The 7,227-nt window shown below is 39.8% G+C and overlaps 1 pseudogene across 1 annotated transcript; it reads left to right on the top strand.

Annotated features, from left to right (window-relative positions):
- Positions 1 to 5,161: 5,161 nt before the first annotated feature.
- LOC308340256 (keratin, type II cytoskeletal 8-like) lies at positions 5,162 to 6,625 on the top strand (annotated as a pseudogene). Its single transcript has one exon. The product of its transcript is annotated as a keratin, type II cytoskeletal 8-like (transcript).
- Positions 6,626 to 7,227: the final 602 nt, after the last annotated feature.

The raw sequence follows: 7,227 nt of genomic DNA, 5'->3' as shown, positions 1-7,227 counted from the left end.
GAGGGACTGGCTAGGTGGATTGACAGATTGACAGACGGTGGAAAAGATAGCAAACATTTTTTTTCTTTGGCACTTGTTGGCAGCGCTGTTGGGAAAAAAAATAAAAACACTCTGATGAGCAGGAGATAACAATAGGAAAAGCTTTAAGGCTGAATTTCCTTGATACTGGAAAGTTCCTTTATGCCTCTATGGCTTTGTAGTGAGATGTCCTGTTCTTTTACATAATAAAACCAGTAAATTCATTGTTTATAAAACCATACAGCCAGTTGCAGGCTAAAGTGATGTGACTAAAAATACCAGGAGTAATCTGATAAAGAATTTAGACATTTTACTAAGAAATACTAGACAAAGTTTGTTGAATTATTTTTTTAAAGATTTATTATTATTATTTATTTATTTGACAGACAGATCACAAGTAGGCAGAGAGGCAGGCAGAGAGAGAGAGAGAGGAGGAAGAAGCAGGCTCCCCGCTGAGCAGAGAGCCCGATGTGGGGCTCGATCCCAAGACCCTAGGATCATGACCTGAGCCGAAGGCAGAGGCTTTAACCCACTGAGCCACCCAGGTGCCCCTATTGAATTATTTTTAGTATAGATTCCTCAATTAATGATCAAGGAATGTACTGGGTTGCATACTATCTGCCCAAATTTATGTACACCCATTATCTATGAATGTGATCTTATTTGGCAGTAGATTTATATGTAAAGAACTAACAAGAAGCCAAACTGGATTAGGATGATCTTTAATCCAATAACTAGTATCCTTATAAGGAGAGGGAGATTTGGACACAGACACACAGGAGGGTAGGCCATGTAAAGATGGAGACAGAGACTGGAATAATGAATATATCAGGAAACTAGGAGCACCAAGGATTGCTGACAAATGCCAGAAAGTAGGAAGAGGCAAGGAAGGATCCCATTCTAGAGCCGTCAGAGACAACATGCCCTTGCCAATACCTTAATTTAAGCTTTCTAGCCTGCAGAACAACAAGGGTGTAAACTTTTGTTGTTTTAATCCACATAGTTTGGAAATCTGTTGTGGAATCCCCAGGAAACTAATACATGGGCTATATTGCTAATTTTTTATTCCATTAAAAGGAAGGAATCTTTGTCTTGACAATTAATCCCCAAGTGGATGTAAAATTCCCAAGCAGTTGGGATGTGACAAGTAAATGTGACCTTAACTTCCTTTATCATGACCAGAAAGACACACCTAATTAAATGCCGCTGATTCAGATTGTTTGATGTGTGATATGGAGTGCTTCCTAATCTTAAATGCTTTATGTAATCTAATTCTTAGTAAATCAAGAGAATATTCAGGAGGTAGTCATGACTATCAGGCTCAGTTACTGTGTGGAGGGTACATGGTGGGTAAAAGATTCAGGTCACGTAAATAAAAGGCATGAGGAAGAGATGTGCAAATATGGAGAAGGAAATGATAACTGACTTAACTGAAGGAGTCTGTTTAGATGAGTTTTGAAGAACAGTGTACCCACTTTTATCACTTAAAACACCATGGCAATTTCATTCTATTGTAGTCTAGAGAAATTACAATCTAATTATGAGAATCGTGACTTAGAAAAGCATTTGGATAGAGGCTGAATTTATCCTCATACAAAGCCCTAGAATCTGAAAATGTTGTCTAAGAGGCTGAGATCAGCTTGCACAACCTATAATGAAAGGTCTTGGGTATTTTGCAGTGGTTTGGGTGTACTGGCCTGAGGTCTGATATAAAAATTTCTAAAGTTTATAGATGAGAGTGCTCAGTAAATAGCAGTGATTCTCTACTGGGAGCATTTTGGCAGTTCAGAACCATTTCTTTGACATTATCTAGAGGTATGTCACAACAAAGTAGTTGCTACTGACAATTATTAGGTAAAGGCCAGAGATGTTGGTAAGCCTTCTACAATGCACAGAATAGCTCACCCATCCCCAACAAAGAATATCCAGTCCTGAATGTTAATAGTGCTGAGGTTGAGAAAGCTAGATATTTAGTAATTCCTATGGGGAATATGAATGTTGTCCTTAAAGACCTGAATGTGAAACTGTGAGAGTCAGGAACACTATGATGGAGGCATTTAAAATAACAGTTATGGAATGAATTGGAAAGTTTGGCCAGATAGATCATCTGATGGTCATGACACCTTTTTTATGTGCATAATTTGGATGATTATTATACACAAAGAAGAAAGTTGACCCCCAATTCCCTCCCCGCCCCCCCCATCACAGGAGATAGTGATTAACCTCACCCTTTACCTAGTTTTATCTCAGCCTAACCTATTAATTTGGACTAGAGAGCACATGCCCCATGTGGGACAGAAAGACCTAGGGAACTATGGGAGACGTCCTTGTTTGTGCTTTGTCTGTCTCCTCCTTGCTCGTGTCTCTGAAATTACTAGTAAAGCTGGATACTGGATGATTGTTCTGATTTGTGCGTGATTTGATGATATGTTCCTTTGTATTATCTCAGCAACCACAATTGTTTATTCTGTAGTGGTTGTGATTGTAGTGACCAACAATCATCAGCATGAAGTTAGTTCTTTATCACTGACCTATTAAGATAGAAATGCATTACCATTAGACATGAGGATGGGAATGCATGCTTATCCTCCTGAGAGAAACTATGAACATTTAAAAGCAAATATTTCATTGTATGTTAGTGTACAGGAAGCACTGGGGAAAATATATGCTTTTTAATAGAAAATAGTTTGTACCTGATACTAATATAACACCTTATTTATTTTGGACACATGGATCATTTTTTTTTGTTTTGTTTTATTACCAAAAAAAAAAAAAAAGGCCTACCTATAAAAGTACCATTTTAAGATAGATCTGTGATGTTATTTTATGTGAGATTTTACTTTGAGACTATGAGACTATGTTCCATTCTTGCTTCTTATTAGATGAAGATGGGGATAGAGATGCAGGGATAATTATGAATGATTTACCACACTTTCTAGACTTTAAGGCTTTGCCCTCAACCCATTGTATGGGTGAATTGAATGGAGGGCATTAGATTTTTTTTTTTTTTTTTTGTATTGAGAGAGAATGAAGTTTATTTTTTAAGGTAGTAAATAATGCCCAAATTTACCCATTTCAAAAACACTATATAAAGTGAACTTCTGAAGTGTGAAATAGAAGTTATGTTTGCATGGGATTTTTCCAAGATTGTCAAAATCAGATTTTTTTTCTTAGTAATTATTTCTGGCATATAATTTTAATGATATTTAAAGTTTCTATTAAGAATAACTGAGATTTAATTAAAAACAATCTAATTAGTACTTATAAGCTTAACTTTGATTTACACATTGAGAAGATAGTTTTAAAGTACTGAATTCCCTTTATAGACATTTGATTAGAATTTATGGTGATCACACTTTTGATCTGTTCTTGTTTGGCAAGTTTTTAAAAGCAAATTTAACTAAATAGCAATAATCATTTAGATTTTCCATAACTGTGTTATTCATATGCCAATAATCAGATTTTAAAGACATAAAAATTATCACTTAAAAATTTAAAAAATATCCCATAGAGATGATAAACTTCACTCTTGTGTAGATATTAAGTTTTAATTACTTATATCAATGTCTAAAATTTCAGGATTTTTTTTACTAATTATAAAAACATAATAGTTTATTAGTTGTATATTCTTTTTAGGTGATGGGGAGAAAAAATGTTCATACTATATTATTACTTAACAATACAAAATGCTTTTCTTTTGGGGAAGGAAGTTGCAGGTAAAATACATATTCTTCAAAGGTAGCCTAAAACACAAACTGAGTTTTTCATATAAGACTATTTATTCCAAGTCAAAGAATAAGTGGTTGAAAGTGAATCTTCAGTTGTCTCACCATTTATGATTATCCTGACCAGTGACTAGTTTGAACTAAGTATTTACTAATAACTTGTCTAGGTTATGGGCTGGAAATCAAAATTCCTGGAAGGACAAGTTTATTATGCACATTAACAGGAAATGATATTTTTGAGGCCCACAAAAATACATATATTCTGCCATTTGGGGAGAGATTTCTGCTCTCCTGACTCATCATACTATTTTATGGTGATCAAAATCTAAAGATAGTGTTTAAAAAAATGAAGCAATGAAAATATAACAATTCAAATGACAGTCTCAGAGAAAGGGAGATGAAAAAAATGAAAGAACTTGTGGCAAAATGAAAAGTATATGTTTTCCTTGTACTGGAGGCATAGTACCCAGTTCTCAGAAACAATCCCTTATAAGTACCTTATAGACTCTACAATTACTAGTTTTTCTCCATTTACCCTTGCAGACTCTTTCTCTGCCCTTTTCTGTTCTGCTCTATGCTCTGGGAAACTACTTTCTTTAAATTGCACTTACTGAAATCCCTGTCCCCCTGGCTCTGGTTGTATGAGCAACATGAGAGCTGATTGAGGGAAGAAAAAGAAAGATCAAAGTTAATTATTTCCTCTTCCCTTCCTCTGCCAGAATAAGGTTTTGGCAGTGACTGCTCCCTTTGAGGTGCTCATTATCTGCAAATAGTCTTTGCTACTGTTTGGTGACTCCTTCCGCCTCCACGATGAGGCTTAAGAGCTTCCTACTCTTGCTAGCTCCTGAGTGCGTCATCATGGCATACTGGCATACTGAACTCTGCTTATACCTCCAAAAAATGTTTCTTCCTTAACTTATTTCAACTAACCTTTTTTTTTTTTTAAGATTTTATTTATTTATTTGTCAGAGAGAGAGAGAGAGCGAGGAGCGATAGAGCGAGCACAGGCAGACAGAGTGGCAGGCAGAGTGGCAGGCAGAGGCAGAGGGAGAAGCAGGCTCCCTGCTGAGCAAGGAGCCCGATGTGGGACTCGATCCCAGGACGCTGGGATCATGACCTGAGCCGAAGGCAGCCGCTTAACCAACTGAGCCACCCAGGCGCCCCTCAACTAACCTCTTGATGTGCCATCTGTTTCATGGCAGGACTCTGAATGATACAGTAACTATTCTTAATGTAGTTTTTTAAAAAAAAAAATAGAATATTTACTATGCAAGAACGAGAGTTCAGTTTTGGTGTGGCTTTTTACATTTTTATGAAAACCTGTAAATTCAAAAATTTTAGCCTACCCAAAAGCAGCTTCTCAGCTCCTTCTGGAACCTGTCAGGTTTAGCCTGCTCTTTTCCACTCCAGTCACTACCATGTCCATCAGGGTGACCCAGAAGTCCTACAAGGTGTCCACCTCCAGCCCCTGGGCCTTTAGCAGCTACTTGTACATGAATACACCTGGCACTGGAATAAGCTCCTCTGCCTTCTCCCAGATGGGCAACAGTAGCAGCTCTTGGGGATGGCCTGGGCACCAGCATGAGTATGGTCAGGGCCTACTGTGGGGCCAGGGACATGCAGGACATCACAGCTATCTCAGTGAACTAGAGCCTGCTGAACACCCTTAAGCTGGAGGTGGACCCCAACATCCAGACTGTGTGTACCCAGGAGAAGGAGCAGATCAAGATGCTCAACAAATTTGCTTCCTTCATCAAAAAGGTGCAGTACCTGGAGCAGCAGAACAAAATTCTAGAGACCAAGTGGAGCCATCTATAGCAGCAGAAAATAGTCTGGAGCAACATGGACATGTTCAAGAGCTACATCAACAATCTTTGGCAGCAGCTGGACACACTGGGCCAGGAGAAGCTGAAGCTGGAGGTAGACTTGGCAGCACACAGGGGCTGGTGGAGGACTTCCAGAATAAATATGAGGGGTGCAATCAAAGTGCATGCAGACATGAAGAATGAATTTGCCCTCATCAGGAAGAATGTGGACAAAACTTACATGAGCAAGGTAGAGCTGAAGTCCCACCTGGATGGGCTGACCAATGAGATTGTCTTCTTAAGGCAGCTGTATAAAAAGGAAATCCATGAGCCGTAGTCCAAAATCTTGGACACTTCCATGGTCCTGTCTGTGGACAACATCCACTCCCTAGACAGCATCATTGCTGAGGTCAAAGCCCAGTACAAAGACACTGCCAACTATGGCTGGGGTGAGACCAAGACCACGTACCAGATCAAGTATGAAGAGCTGCAGACATTGACTGGGAAGCATGGGGATGACCTCTGTTACAGGAAGATGGAGATCTCCTGGATGAACCAGAACATCACCTGACTCCAGGTAGAGATCAAGGGCCTCAAAGACCAGAGGGCTTCCCTGGAGGCCACCACAGTGATACTGAGCAGCATAATGAGCTGGACTTAAAGGATGCCAATGCCAAGCTGGCTGAGGCTGCTCTGCAGTAAGCCAAGGAGGACATGGCTTGGCAGCTGCACAGGTAACAGGAGCTCATGAACATCAAGCTGGCTGTGGACACTGAGATCACCACATACTGCAAGCTACTGGAGGGTGAGAAGAGCTGGCTGGAGGCTGGGATGCAGAACATGAGTATCTATACTAAAATTACCAGCAGCTACTCAGGTGGGCTGAGCTTGGTCTATAGGGGCCTCACAAATCCTGGTCTCAACTATAACCTGAGCTTCCAGTCCAGGTTCATCTCTTCTGGGGGCTCCTGTTCCTTCAGCCATGTCAGCTCCTCCAAGGTCATGGTTGTGAAGAAGATTGAGACCTGTGGTGGGAAGCTAGTGTTTGAGTCATCTGATGTCCTCCTGTCCAAGTGAATAAGCACTGTGGACCCTCCCAACCTCCCCACTCCTATGGCTACCATAAAGCCTTTGGAGGAAGATGCTATGCAGGGGAGTGCCTGGAACAGGAGACACACCTGAGGCTCAGCCTCAGTCCTCAGCCTACGTTTAGGGGTACTCTACTCCCTTGGGCACCCACTCTTGCCCATGGCCCCAACTAAAAGCCAATTCAAGTGTCTTTTCCCAAATAAAACCTCAGATGGTTCTGCCAATCCCCAAAACAAAACAAAACAAAACAAGAATTGTAACAAAGGGAAAAGTGGACATATCTTGTATATACACATTTATGAATTTCCATAAATTTATATACTCATGTAAGTCAGATCAGGAAGCAGAGGATTACCACATCTCTCTAAATCTCCTTTGTGCTACAAGTAACTAATACTCTCAGGTGTAACCAATATTCTAACTTCTAGATGCATTAGAACCTCTTTTTGTACTTTATTTTCTTTTTAAAGATTTTATTTATTTATTTGACAGAGAGAGACACAACAAGAGAGGGAACATGAGCAGGGGGAGTGAGAGAGGGAGAAGCAGGCTCTCTGTTGAGCAGGGAGCCCAGTGCAGAGCTTGATCTC

Source organism: Martes martes (genome assembly GCF_963455335.1).
Source record: "Martes martes genome assembly, chromosome: 3".
NCBI lineage: Eukaryota > Metazoa > Chordata > Mammalia > Carnivora > Mustelidae > Martes > Martes martes.
The sequence above is the reverse complement of the archived record's forward strand: the minus strand, read 5'-3'. Positions and strand labels throughout refer to the sequence as shown.